Below are 16,051 nucleotides of genomic sequence, written 5' to 3' on the forward strand. Positions count from 1 at the left end.
GAAGAGCAATGGATCTGTGAAAGGGTCTGGAGGACAAGTCCTATGAGGAGCAGCTGAGGGAGCTGGGATTGCTCAGCCTGGAGAAAAGGAAGGTCAGGGGAGAAACCTTATCCCTCTCTGAAACTCCCTGAAAGGTAGCTGTATCCAGGTGAGGATTGGTCTCTTCTCCCAGGTAGCAGGGGTGAGATGAAGGGCCTCAACTCATGCAATGGGAGATTTAGATTGGACATTAGGAATAATTTCTTCATTGAAAGGGTGGTCAGGCACTGGAACAAGCTGTCCAGGAAAGTGGTGGAATCACCATCCTTGGAAGTGTTCAAAAGGCGTGTGGATGTGACACTTGGAGATATTGTTTAGTTGTGTCCACAGCAGTGCTGGGTTAACAGTTGGACTCTGACAACCTTAGAGGTCTTTTATGATCTTAATGATTCTATGATTCTAAAGTCAGAGTGTTGGTAAGGACAAAAAGACACTTCAGTTACTGTGTAGAAGAGAGAAATCTCATTCAGGCTCATCAACTGTAGATTAAATTGTCAGTGATTCTTTCCTAGATCAGCTGGCTAGCAACCTGCAAGAGGAAATGAAGCCCTTGACAAGATAGTGACAAAGATCTGTTCCAAACTTTCCTCTGGAAGCACAATCCTAAAGATAATTGTAACTCAGATTCAGCATCCATGACACAAAAAAGTAAGAGATAAAATCTTCACAATTTTGCCATCCATTAGGCAATAAAGAATTAAGTTACAGGTGGTTTAGAGGCTGGAGAACACCAGAGTGGAAGTACAATAGCCTTACTTACTGTATATTAGAAGAGGCTTGGGAACTAGCAGAAGGAAGATGAAATGACTGAGCCACATTATTGGAAAGCATAATTTAAAAATATGAAGTTGTATTTAAAAAAAATAAAGGGAGCATAAATTTGGGTAGATGAAATGTGAAAATATAATCAAACAGATCAAAAAAGAATCAGACTACTTTCCTAAAAGAGCTAAAATTAATACTACATTCTTCTCTTTGGACATCAGGAGAAAAATATCTGGCAAACATTTTGTAGCACTTCCTTAACTGGAATAGAAAAGGAGCAGTCAGAAGGGTAAGACCATGGAGAGCTAAATAGATTGTTAGCATCCAAATTTGTTATAGAAAAGACAGGAGATTACAACATGGGCCTCATTTTTAAAGGGGAACTCAGTGAACCATTTGTCTGGAAATTGAAGCAACTTTGGAAGTGATTATGATTCAAAGAAATATAATGAAAAGTAGCAAATACCAGGGCTGGGTGGCATACTCCTAAAAACTTAAAGAAGAAATAGATTAATTACTAATGACACTATGTATTCATTCCATCCACATCTGATGATTATGATTTTGAAAAGAGAAAACATGGCCCTGCCTTGTAATCCTTCTGGAGTTCTCTGACATGACTTACAGGTATGAGATTCTGGGTGATCCTGTTGATATAGTTTTCTGGGATTTCCAAAAGACTTTGACAATATCCTTCAAGGAAGGACACTGAACAATCATGGGAAAAGATGGAAAAATCTGTCTTAAAGATATAGGAAACTGTAATAAATTAGGTTTGAATGGACTTCTGGAGATCATGTTGTCCAACATCCTGCTCAAAGTGATGCCTGCTAAGAGCTTAAAGAAGGTGTCTTGGGGTCATGAACAGTCAAACATTGGATATTCTGAAGGACAGTAATCCTACAAGCTCTTTGGGTGCCTTGGTGCACTGTGAAAAAAATCTTTCTTTTGTCTAATCAGAATTTCCCCTGAAGCAACTCATGTCTGTCATTTCTTCTGCTTTCCATGTGAACCTATGAGTTCACTTCTGTATTCTCTAAAATCTCATCTTAAAAAGCCAAACAAAGCAAGGAGATTTCCCTTTAGCCTTCCCTTCAAGCTGAACAGCACAGCTATAAGCAAAATACAATGGGAACTAATACTCAAAATTCTCAGTAAAGAAGAGAGTTTCACAGAACTTTGTGCTGAGACTCACATGCTTTAGCAAAGCCCAAATGACCTGGAAAAGGGGATGAGCAGTGAGATTCCAAAGTTTCCTGATGATACAGTTATCAATGTAATTGGAACTAGGGCTGAGCCTACAACTGCTGAAATATCTTATGAGGCTTCATGACAGAGGAGTAAAATGGCTTCATGACAGAGCAATAAAACATCCTGTGAAATGCTGTGGTGAAAAACAATCTTGGCTTCATATATCAAATAGTGGACTTTGACCTGACCATAACCACTCAGAAGTGGGAGAGTCTTCAAGGTTAGGATAAATAGTTCCAAGAAAGCACTTTCTCAGTGCTCAGCAGCAATCGAAAAATAAATCAAATGCTACAAACTATTATGAAAGGAGTAAAGAACAAGACAGAAAACACTGGATTAATGTATGCTTTTTGTACTTTGCATACTATCTGCAGTTTTGGTCTCCTCATTTAAGAAAGGACACATTAAACCTTAAAAAAGATTCAGAGAAGGTAATTTTTGGCAATCAAATAGTAAAGTATGCCTTCTATACAATGAATGATTAGGTGGGCTGGAATCCTGCAAAAGAAAAAGGATGATTTGTGGGGATGTGACAGAGATCTACAAAGTTGTAAGTAGCATTACTGAAATGGATAGAGATCAACTACCCACTGTCCCTTCCAGGGATTTTAGGAGTCATCAAATGAAGTTTAGGATGGTAGTTCCTCACACATTTGGTCCCAGTCCTGTGGAAAACCTGTCAGAACACATAGTAATGGAAGAAGTTTATGTAAGTTCAGGGCAAGAAGTACTTGGAAGAATGATTCATAAAGTGTTGCTAAATAAAAAAACTATAAAAGACTTGGGAAATCTAAGATGAAAACTGTAAGAAGCTGAAAGACTATTAAAGGTAAAAGCCAATATATACTTACATGGTTCTTATTCTTCTCTAAATGTGAACTTATGATCACTTTTAGGGACAGACATTTGTTTTGAATCAGTATGGCAGTTCTTATGTTCTTCCTACTTGGCTTTTTTTTTCCTTAAATAATCATCCTCATAATTAGCCCCACATTTCATCTGGGTTATGCAGTTGCCCAGCCTGTCTTGCTCCATTACAATATCAACTGACAGGTAGCCTGGAGTCTAGTCCTTTTTGTTGCTTTCCAAAACAAAGAAATACATATTTTATCACAACATAACAACTTTTGCTCCAACCGCAGAATAAAATAAACCCAAGTGATGTGTTTTCTAAGCACAGCCTGCACCAGTATACACTCAGAACAAAGAGATGTTCAATATCTCATTAAACACAATGCTTAATATATCTTCTGTGTTGACAGGATGGAAAAAAAAACCACCTTTGTAAGACTGGAGATGGATGAGATTTCCTTATTTAAAAAAGCTCAAGCCAGTCCTGTAAAGGATGTTTGATAAATTTTTTATAGTGACCTGACCCAAGCCAGATGCTCTGAAGAAAACCCCAGAGAAAACTGCCAGCTGCTGCTGGTAGAAACTAACAAAATGGATGTCAGACTAAATAGCTCCTTCTACTCTACAATGCAGTGGGGTACACGAGACACATATAGATCTTTGTTAACTGTTGGTACTATAGCGCATAGGTAGGCTGATGAGAGACTTGTATTAAAGAAAAGCCTTGGTCAGCAAGGAGATAGCAAAAAAAAAATTCAGTTCCTTGGAAAGGATTGTTGCTTGGCCCTCTTACTTTGTGTTAGGGGATCTATATTTTTTCCACTTTGATTTAAAAACCCACATTGTTTCCAATCTAGTGGCTGTACCACAAAGGAAAAATCAGGAAACCAGAAGTCAAAGCTATTAGACTTCAAAATAAAATAACTTCTTTCTGAGAGCCAGAGATAGTTGTCAAAGGAAAGGTAAATCCATTTGTGTTGTGAGAGTTGACAGGATCAGCTGTCCTCAGAGAATTTTCCTCAGACTCAGAAGCATCACAAACTAAAAAAGTATTGGTGATAATGAAGAGAGGCCCAAGGAAATCAGAGATTGTAGTAAATCTGTCTCACTATTAGTAACTACTCACCACCATAACTTAATTTATGTAGCTGTACTGAAACAAACCTGTAGAAGAGATTTAATGTATGGATGTGATGCATTGTAACTTACAGTCTTATATACAGTATACTGGTTTAGGTTATAATTCACATTAATAAAACGTATTTGCCTTTCAGGGAAGAGCAGGCATTGCATCTGTTACAACTCTACTTAACTATAGGAGTTTCTTTGAAACAGGTTTTTCATTTTATAGTAGTGCACCCTAGCAAGAGGAATTCTCTGCTTAGCTGTTTCTGTAGAGGCAACAGCTCCTACCGAGGTGCGGCTACTGAAGAGAGTATCCCCAGAGAGGCAGCACACCAGCTGAATGTCTTTAGGCATAGCCATGATTTAGCTCACATGTTTTTTGCATAGCCTTGTGTCCTCAGACCACCCTGCTAAGTCTACTGACTTCCTCCAGTGTGATTATGGCCAAATCCTGTGAGCACACCTGAAGTTCTGTGAGAGTTCTTACCCTAGAAGCTGCAAGTGGCAATTTGCAGATCAGTAGTTTAGTGGATATGTGGCAGCACAAAGGGTTTCCTCAGACATGGTGCTGGAATTGCAGGGATAGACCCCCTTCATGCCACCCTGAGAAGAAGCATGCAGCCAGAGTGTACCAGGAGAGGGAGCATATCGAGAAACTGTATCTGCCAGCATGAGAGGTGATAAGTCTCAGCCAAGGACTGCTGCTAGTGTGGCAAAGGAGAGTGTAAGGAGACACTTTAAAGGAATTAATGAGGTGGCTTTGTAGCTATTTACAGCATTTTCCCTTGGTGTGAAGGGCAGGAGGGTTTAGAAACCACAGGTGATGTTTAGGTTTTGTTTGTGGTTTGGGGGTTTTTTTTGTGTTTTGTTTTGGTTTGGTTTTTAATTTAATAGAAAGTGTCAGCTGGCAAATTGATTGACATGAAAAAGAAAATTAAAGTGTGAATCCTAGCACTTCTATTTGAAAGGCATAAACTATCCTTTGTTGAAAATTGCTAAGTGAAATGAAACGTTATTGATATGCTCCAAAACTTAAAAGGATCTATTTACATTATTTTGTTTCCCAGGAAATCTTTCTGTATGTTAAAGTTTCACGTAAGACAAGGTAACAAGACTGCACACCTTTGGCTCCCAGCTACTCTTGTAGCCAGGACCTACTAAGCCTCAGAGCTTTCTTTTAGTGCTTTTTCTACCTGATGGCATTCACGGAGCCTGTGAATTGAATGACCTAACAGAAAGATTTCCTCCCTTCCAAATGTTAGTAATAAGTAGGGCTTCATTGAGAACATATCTTTGAATCTGTTTATCAAATGTTCTTAAATATACTTGTCTTCTGAACTCTGAGTAAAGAGATTGGAGGTACCAAAGATGAGGAAATTAATCTGTTTGGATATTTCAAACTAGTTGAATAATCAGCCTTCACTCTACTAAAGAGAGTAATTAATGTATCACCATTGCTTATAGGCTTTCTGTTTTGCCTACTTTAAGTGGTGTGACTAAGTGTTTAGTGTGACAAATATCAGTCCCTTTGGTATCTTAAGTATATAGAATCACTAAAAGGCAAGTGAGAAGAGGCTTCAGGAAGTCCATTGTACCACCCAAAGTAGGATCAATTATTCATTTACAGTCATCATTGCTGACATTTGCCAATCCAGTTCCTCAGGACAGCTAAACTATTCCTGAGACTGGCTATCTTTACACTCAGAAAGCTACACCCAATGTCAAATCTAAGTCTGCTGCAATTTTAGCCCATTTTTTCCTGGTTTGTACACAGAGGGCATTCTCATCCTCTTCGCAGAGCTCTTAACACATCTGCAGTATTACATCTCTTCTCAGTATTCTCTTCTGCAGTGTTGCCATCCTGGCAATTTCAGACTTCTAAACAACCAAACTTTTAGAATTAAAACAGATTTCTAAACTTCCCTCCTCTTTACTTCCTAAAACATGTAAATTTTATTTTTAATGCTATCAGGAGGGAAGTGGCTACACAATTCTTTTGAGTCACTTGAGAGGAAAGTGCAGGAAAGTTCAGGGGTAAATGAAACAGCCCACCACAACTGTACCTGTTCATTTTCTCGTCTCACACTTCTATGAATATAGCTTCAGTATTCTAACATCATGTTGGAATTTAAGCATACTCTGATTTTAACAAGTGGGATCTTTGATTTTAGATCCTCTTTTACAATCTGATCTGTGTTGGAACTAAGACAAATCTAATAGGAATTCATGGAGATGTAATGATTTATCTGCACAATCCATTTCAAAGTCTTTAGGTGTACTGATTCACAACTGAAGTAGCCTCACCAAATTAAGCATCCTTTAGGTATAATATTACAATAATTACTATTATAACAGATTTTTATAATTGTTACCTAGAAAAAATAGTGCATAAATAATTTTTATATATAAACCAAGGAATCCTTTAAAAAAACTCAAGTGTTAGAATCATGCCTTAGGGTGATACAAAAGCAAAAATTAGATAGTTACAAATTTAATTCAAAGCTAGGAAAGACTGGCATTCTGATTAGATATTTATTTCTCCTTATGATTACAAACGCAGCTTATTAGACCAGGAGCCTGCCTTGCTGCTGAAGCTTACATCTCTGCTGCAGCACTATAAATGCAAAGGTCAGCAAATGCTAGGGCCCTTTCAATCTCTCTCCTCCATTTATACACTTGAAAGGGGAAAAGAAAAAAAGGTAGATTCTGTTTCTATTCTTGTTGAAGTTAACACAACAGTATCCTACAGGCCGTAGGTGTTGCTAGGAAAGTACTGCACAAGCTGGTCTGCCTCTTTTTTACTGTACTAGCTCTCTGCCTTCTACCAGCTGAGAATGCCATGGAAACAGAGGTTGGGAAGCAAAAGCTGGTCAGGTTGGGTATCGAGGATTTAAATTTTTTTAGTATCAGTATCAAAGGAGATTTTCTTTGGAATGGCAGTGTGAAACATTCTGCCCCATTTATAGTGGTTTCTATGGCAATGACAACATTCCCACTAGACAAAGCAGGACAAAAACCAGTATGGCAAGGTAGGTGCAGGAATTGTTTGACTTGGTATCTCCTAAGCAGTACTTAAAAACCTGAGAGTATTTAGAAAAGTGAAGCATGCAGTTGCAAAAACATCTTTGAATGCAAGCAAATAAACTCAATTTAACTTACTCAGTACTGGTGGACCCAGTGGAAGTTAATGAATAGCATGCATTATCAAGGGTGAACACCAACAATGGAAAAATACGGAAAAAAGTCTGATTTTAATAGTGTTATTTGTATTTTAATTAATGATTTTCCTAATATATATTTAAAAATCTTGCAAAATAACATTGTCTTTCTAGTTGTCATGCTGTAATCACTTCTTGTCTATGTCAATAAGAGCCTGATCTGAATGGTTGCAAATAAGGAAACTTATCACTGCAGTATCTCAACCCATTTCAGAGGCCTGGAGTTGATAGGTCTGTAGCTCACAGTGAAGTTGCCATGATTCAACCATTTGTCCTTGTCAGGCACCAACGTGCACAGTTTTAACCTTTGACAAATGTGGGATAGCACATCTTTAGCGTTTTAATTTGCAGAGAAGAATAATCAAACTAAATGGAAATACTTCCAAAATTGCTGTTCTGGGCCCCAATTAGCTTAGTTAGTGATTTCAGTGAAATTAAGCTCCCATGAGCCTATGAATCCAGATTTTCAAACATGTACAATTGCTGTAGAATTGTTACAGCTCAGCTTACATTATATGACAAACAGCTCTGTAACTTGCTACTATGGAGCTTCAAAAAACATTAGCCAGTCCCTAATAATCTTATTTGAAAGTAAAACAGAACAAAACCCTAGGAAGACCTAATGACATGAGAAGACTAAACCCCTGCATAACAACAGACTGCTGTCAGGGGAGAGCGTATGCCTGATTTTATACCAATTTAAACTTGCACAGATTGTCAAGGTTTTGTGGTGCCTGACAGTGCCTTGAGCTGGCAAATCTACTGTCATTCATGCTTTAATATTAAATGAAAGTTTAAAGACAGCCACTATTGTTGAAATTCTTCAGTGTTATTTATATATAATCATGTCATTAGTGATAAAGCATAATACATTTAATTACAATACTTGTGACCAAAAAATAAATCTAGAACTACTTAGCTGGTCTTGTGTTTTAAGATTAATCAATTTCCAGTCAATGAATAGTTTGAATTAAACATATATTGTTTCCCTAAAATAGGCTGTTGATAAACAAGAAGACTTACACGAGGCAGTCCTTGGAGTTGCTTGCAGAGGTCTAAGAACATAGATCTGAGAGCTGTGAACAGTCCCATTTATATAATAAGAATTATTTTAGATAACAGTGCTAATCCAATTAAAATGATTAGCTACATAAAAAGAAGCATCTAGTGGAAACCTGTAGGTGCTGCAGACTCTTGCGTGGGCTTGACAGACATGACTAAAGGGCATACAAGATTCCGAGCAGAATATTCTGTGACATCTAATTGACGTTAGATAAATGCATGTATAAATCTGAATGCTGCCCTAACTGGTCTATTGTAACCTTTCCACTGCTTGTGAAAGACAGAAGATGGAAGTTCACATTGATAATCTCAACACAAGCTTATGATTGGCACCTCTATTTGGCATTATAAAATGGTTCCCAGAAGAGCAGGCCTGTTTATTTTGCTTGACATGTTTTTGGTCATTCTGACCCACTAAGCCAGAACATCCAAACAGTATAACTAAGTCTGAAGTGTATTGGACCAGCATCATAAACTGTGCCTGTATTGATAACTTAGAGTACTTCACAATTGCCACAGACATTTGGAGGTCAGTTGTCTCTACTTTCAGCAAGGTTTTCTTCTACACCAGCTATCACCTCTGCCAAATAATTCCTTTTCTTGGTTCAATACAACACAAACCAGTCAGTTCCTAAAAATAACTTAAATAATCCAATGTTGGCTTGAAGGCTTAAAGTGCTTTTTTGAAGTGTGAACTGAGCTAAACTTCTCCAACTGGCCTGACCTAATACCTCTAATACAAGAACCTCTCCTTGTTCAACCTACTGGTATCAAGAAGGTGTAGGTAAAGAAAGCCTTATGACTTCTTGCCTTCCCAAATCACAGCTCCTAATGCAGAAGCCAGTCTGATCTTACAAGAACCAAGAGGCTTTTTTCCAGTCTTGAAATGGAACCATTTCTTTCTCTGCTGGACAATATGTCCTGGCTCAGAAAGACCTCTCCTGTTTCCACGTTTCATACACTGTGAAGTCAAGAAGTAAGAATGAAAGTAAGACTCAGATACCTTCTCTACCCAGTATTATTTTAGCCTTCAGCACCTAGAGATACAGATACTGGGCCTGCTTTTTAATCTAGACAACACATCAAATGTTCACCAAAGGGGACCTGTAAAAGGAGTGCAACATTCTTTGTGCAACATTCTTTGTGCAGTATCTTGCGTTGGCATTTCAGGCGGGAGAAAATCGGCTTAAGTTGGATAAGATTTGACAGAAAACTACCAGTATCTTTTTTTCCAGTGTGAATGCTGAGTCATTTTGAAAGTATGCTGCACACTGAAGAATTAAGCCTCTACCAGTTAAAGGTTGGATTAAGACATTTTGGTGGTTTAGGTCTCTAATCCAGAAAGCAAATGGGTTAAAGCCTCTTAAACAGCATCCTCCCTTGAAAAGCTTAGAGGTTAAAGACATCAATAGTTAACTGCAGCACTTGTTTATATAGCCAAAGACTAAAAAGCTCTGATTGACTGCTTTGAAAACTGGGATCCAATGACAAAATTGTAAGTGGACTAAAAAATCATGATTCCTATGCCTCTGGTTTACATAGTAAACAATATGCTATGTTAAGGGGCAACAAGAAGGGAGTCACTTCATGAGAGAAGACAAGGAGCTGACCACAGTGCAGGTAGGTAGAAACAATGACCACAGACAAGAGCACAGTCCCCTGCTATCCAAGCAAGACTAACAACAAGGCTGGTGACAGCAACAGGCTCAGACAACAGTCCAATGATCAGACATATTGAGAGTGACATGTTAGGCTTGAGGTCAATTCAGGAAGTCCAGCTGATGCCCTGAACTTTGATCCAGCAAGCCTGGATCATCAAGGAACAGAGCTGGATACAGACCTACCTACAGTGTAGTTCAGGCAAATACTTGGGCCTGAGCCTGAGCTTAAATGGAGCTATTGGGCCAGAGGCTGAGGATTTAGAGGTGGAGCTACCAGATGTTCTCAGGGCAGTTAAAGCTAATTGGTGCACTCAGGGCATACACTGCATTTCCTGTTCCTAATGTCTATCAAGAGGAACCTTAAGCATTGCTATTGTTACTTTTCTGTACTAAATGTACACACAACTTTGTTTTTACAATTTTACAAGAGCTTCCTTATTACACTTCTGTAATTGTTCACAATTTTAATTAATGTGATGCTATAGTTATAATCTCCTTCCTACAATGTAAGTAGCAACAAAACAAGTCTTTGGATCCCGTCACCTCCCAGACCAAAAGTACATGCATATCCTGAAAGGTAATGTGCAGTGGGAAAAACAATAGATGAAACCAATAAATGCTGGTGCCTCCTAAGGGAGATCTTACCTCACAACAAAATTGTCTAAGCATGGTGTTGGACATCTCTGTGATAGTGCCTGAACATAGAAATGAGGCTTCTAGAAAAGCAAGAGATGTAAGTTATCTGGCTTGTGATTGTAACTGGTGCTGGACTTGAATAAGTACATTTGAATAACCAAACACCAGCAGCTGCTGGAAATTAGAGGAAAGAAAAGCTAATCTGATATGATCTGTCAGAGAGTAAGAGTCACAGAAGACGTAGCATTTTCCTCTTCATGTGAGACCATTTCATGTGAACTGTTCTTCCTTTGGTCTTCTGATGTGCCAGCTGAAAGGGGTGAGGTTGTGACCTCTTCATTTTTCTAGCAGAGCTGATTGACAGCAAAGAGCACACCAACAGTGACAAAGACCCACCCTATACTGTCCTCTGACATCCAGAGCCTTTTGTTACATTTTCAAATCTTTTATATGACAGCCCACTTGTTGTTAGAGCTTTTTCTGTAAAGTACATTTGTGTATAGAATATTTTATTTTTTAAAGCAGAGGATAGATGCAGAGTACAGATATGATGGCACACTTACATTAATGTGTTTACTTTAAAACTTGCTTTCAGTCCAGGAAATCTCATTGATTTCTGTATTTGGCAGGGGAGCCAAATCTTTAGCTGAACTTTGTCATCCAGTAGAAGTTTGTCTGCTTCTGATAGTTAAAGTTCAAACCTGCCTGGAGAGTTCCTAAAAATAGAAATTTATGGAGAAGTAGTGAAAACTACTAGGGGAGCAAATGCTCCTTTGTAAGTGAAAATGAAAGAAAATGCTTGCAGTGAAGACAACTGCAACAGCAACTATTGGGTTAAGAAGTACTAGCACTAGCCTTTAAAGACTTCCTCACATGCAAAGTGACTGGTGATGTAGGTGCTTCACCACAAAATATTCATACTAAGAAACCTCAAACATTTTTCAATTTCACAGTGATTGAATACTTGCTTTTCAGAAATCAGATTCCACAAATTATTTTGAAATATTTGCACAAATTGAATTATCAAAATTTTAGGCCAAGTTTTAAATGTATATTGCATCACATGCAGTGAAGTTATGGATGGACCACGGAGTGATGGTGAATAGTTAAGCCCTCTGGCATCCAATTACAAGTGGGGCTCCCCAGGGCTCAGTATTGGGGACAGTTCTCTTTAATGAATTTATCAGTAATCTGGATGACACGATCAAGTGCACCCTCAGTCAGTTTGGAGATGACACGAAGTTGGGTGGGAGTGTTGATCTGCTGGAGGGCAAGAAGGCTTTGCAGAGGAATCTGGACAGGCTGGATCAATGGGCAGAGGCCAATGGTGTGAGGTTCAACAAGGCCAAGTACCAAGACCTGAACCTGGGTCACAGCAATGCCCTGCAGTGCTACAGGCTGGGGCAGAGTGGCTGAAAAGCAATGCAGGAAAAAGGACCTAGGGCTGCTGGTCAACAGCAGCTGAACATGAGCCAGCGTGTGCCCAGGTGGCCAAGAAAGCCAGTGGCATCCTGGCCTGTGTCAGCAACAGTGTGGCCAGCAGGACCAGACAGTGACTGTATCCCTGTACTCAGCACTGCTGAGGCTACAGCTGGAGTCCTGTGTCCAGTTTTGGGCCCCTCACTGCAAGGATATTGAGGTGCTGGAGCGAGTCCAGAGAAGGCCAATGGAGCTGGTGAAGGATCTGGACCACAAGTCCTCTGAGGAGCGGCTGAGGGAGCTGGGGATGTTCAGCCTGGCTAAAAGGAGGCTCAAAGGGAACCTTATCACTCCCTACAGCTACCTGAAAGGAGGCTGTAGCCAGGTGGGGATTGGCCTCTCCTCTCAGGTTGCAAGTGAGACAAGAGGAAATGGCTTCAAGTTGCTAGGAGAGGCTTATATTGCATATTAGGAAAGATTTCTTCACTGAAAGGGTAGTCAGACTTTGGAACAGTCTTCCCAGAAAAGTGGTGGAATCACTGTCTCTTGAAGTGTTAGAAAGATGTGTGGATGTGGCACTTGGGGATATGGTTTAGTGATAAAAATGGGGTCTGGGTTAGTGGTTGGACTCAATGATATTAGAGGTCTTTTCCAACTTCAATGATTCTATGATTCCGTGATTCAAAGTTCATTATTGCAAAGGTGGTTTAGAGACCTGATGGAATTTGGAGCTCTCTGAATGTATGAATTTCTAAATATAAGATACCAAATAAATTTTGGTCAGGAAAATATTTCTTACCATATTATCACACCTTTATGGGTTTGAAGATAAATTCTATGCCTTGCTATTAAATTTATGAGACAAGATATCAGAACCTGCACACTGCTTGCTTTGTTAGTCACTCTTCTTTGACTTTTTTCCAGTAAAGCATTTCCAATAATCAAATGAATAGCAAGATAATAATCCTTAAAAACTTAGAACTTTTTGTCTTACTTACGTAAAACATTCCTCCTCATATTTTCTGCTGACAGCTAAAAGGCATTCTTTCAGCCCACTAAGAATGCAATTAAATATATATGGAATAATAAGATGCTGATATTGATTAAGAAGAGCTAGGTAGTTTTATAGTTTAGTCTTTGGGTTTCATGTTACCAGAAACCAAATAATTCTTTGGTATAGCAGCACATATGGCACATAATATCACCCACTGTTCTGAGGCACCCTGTTAGACAACCATATGTGCTGAAAAAAAGTCTCTGGTTGTTCAGGGGCTTATTCAAGATTGACTGGCTGCTTTTTCTCAAAATGTCCTTGATTTACTGTTTCATGTCTAAATTAGAACCTTTAAACTGTAAATATTCATGCTCAGTTTTAAAATGCTACAGTGTGTATAATTTTGGCCTGAAACACCAAGCTTCATTTCTACCAGACAAAACCAAGCAATTCTTTGACATTCAGGAGCTATGAAGAAAATTTTATATCCTAATATTGCAGTCTAAACATTATTAACTTCCTTGCCTAAATCTTTTTCCTACTTTACTCCCTACCAGTACAGACCTCCAGATGTGACTTTTTTCATGGTTGTATCACTACAGTCCTTATTTCACCTCTTATCTTTTAGTATCCAGTTTGCACTCAGTCTCTGAGTTCTCTGTGGTTTGGAGAGTGGAAACATCCCATAGGAAATGTGTGTAAATAGCAGCAGTTATGGAACAACAAATAATGAATCTTTCGTGAGTCAGCTTTGGCTGCTCTGAATAATACAGTGTAGAAGATAGCTCACCACAGTAAAAAGGATATTGTAGAATATTTGCTTAAAGGAAATGTTAAAGCATGGGAATATATAGGGAATATATAATGAAAATAAGAGTGGGAGAGTATTTTATAATGCCAATTTAGCATGAGAGCAGTGCAGAATAAAACCACACAATATTTGCAATGAAATCTTTCATAAACTATCTTTAATGGGAATTAAAAGGTAGGAAGATAAAATTTTGAGTTAACACAAAAGTAGGTCATTTTACTTCTTTGACATAAGAATTCCTTTGCTGAAAGAACTGAGATGATTTAATGTAGGTTTTAGTAAAGAGTATGACTTAGCACCTCGTGCCATTCAGTTAAACAATTAGGACCACACAATACCTGCAAAGTGCATAATAAGGGGACTCAGAAATTATAGTCTGCAACATTCTCTGTCAATATGGAATCATCCCAGGTTAGTGGTGTGTCTCTGATGGATTTCCTTATGACTAAATTTCACAGTGTTCAACATTCTCCTCAGTGACCTAAAAGTAAATATAAAATCAGCATTAATAAAAGCTTCAGATGACATGAGGGTTGACAGAATGGTAACTAACAGTGAATGTAGATAATTCAGTATGATTTGGGTCAGCTGGTAAACCTGTCTATTCAAACAAACTGTAATTTAATACAGCAAGATACAGCTATCCCTGCAGAATACTGAAATCTCAGCAGAAAAATAGTGAGTTTAAAATAAATTGTGGAGTCACAGTTGACAAGAATCTGAGTTCTCATTGTGATACTGTAGCACAAAGAGGTAGTACAAATGGTGAATATGCAAACAAGTAGTGAATAGAAACATGGAAATGTTTTTTAGTCTGCATGCGATACTGGTGACGCTGCTGTGCCACCTCCAGGTGTGCTACATATGTCTTGAAACTGGTGCTAAAAAATTAAAGGGAAGGGCAGAAATGAACTGCAAATATATAATGAAAGACTTAAAGAGCTAAGTGCTTATTTTTAGCAAGGAGGAAATTATGAAGTTACTTGGATATGTTTTCTTTATAAAGAAAACACCAAATTCTCTTCCCTCTTAGAGAAAGTAGTAATACTGGGGGAAGGGAAGAATATTGTCATTTTTTTTAAAATTCAGGCCTATCTTCCTTTCAGAAGGCAATTTTAACCACATCAATATCTGAGTTCAAGGCAAGGTTAAGTGAGTAAAATGTGAGGATTTATGAAAGGCAAAGTGTCAGGCTGAGTAATCTAGCACTTTTTTTGATGTTAAACACCATGAATCCATGATACATAGATTAATTTGTTTTCTCCCAGCTCCATTTGGTTGTTCCACAAATAGATTTAATTGTGGTGTTAATCCCATTTCTTTCCAAAAAACATAGGTATTTTCAAATTGAAAAATGTCAATTAATGTGGAAAATCTGCAAATACTAAGTGTAAATGTTTCTGTTTACATCACCCTGAGCTGAGTGGGCAGGTGCCAGTATCCATGGGGTAACAGCATTAATATGGATTGTTGAGTATAAGTAGGGAAAAAATTCATTTATTCATAGATGATTCTTGCACCAGTTGTCTAAGTATATGGTGCTTTTTTAAAATTACAGATAAAGTGTTCGTTCTTTCAACTATCAGTTACTGCCATGGAAGTTGTTAGTTCCGACAGGAGCGGAGCGGTCCCGTTCAGCACCACGGCCAGCGCCCGGTGCCCGCCCGGCTCCCGGTGAACAGCCCGCTCCTCCTGCAGGCCTGACAACAAAACTCTTCCCGGGACAAAGCCCTTTCATTTGTAACCTTCGGTGAATTAGTTTGGGGATCGTCCATATATAATATCCATATTAATCATGGGCAAAGTGGAAGACTCGGGTTTTGCAGTCCTTAAAGGTGTATGTCAAACAGCCAACAAGGGGTAAGTGAAAACCTTGTCCTGCTGGTAGCCACCGCTGACAGGATGCTTTGCCAAGTCTGGTGTGTAGTGGGATGGCTCCGGCCAGCCCCCAAGCACCCACAGTTTTCTCACTCTTTCCCTTCTCACAGTGAGAATGGAAGGAAAAGAAGAAGGACAAGAATAAGAGAACTCATGTATCAAAACAAAGATCATTCACCAATAACTGAAGTTGTCACAGCAGACTCAACCTGTGAATTTCATTTAAAGCATTTAATTGCTGTTTTGAGGTTTGGGCAACAAAAACAACGAGCATCTAAACACCTAGCGAAGACACCTTTTCTCTCCCACTCACAACTTCAAATGCAGTGCAGACACCTCT

The sequence above is a fragment of the Sturnus vulgaris genome, chromosome 3 (genome assembly GCF_052056855.1).
Source record: "Sturnus vulgaris isolate bStuVul1 chromosome 3, bStuVul1.hap1, whole genome shotgun sequence".
Lineage (NCBI taxonomy): Eukaryota > Metazoa > Chordata > Aves > Passeriformes > Sturnidae > Sturnus > Sturnus vulgaris.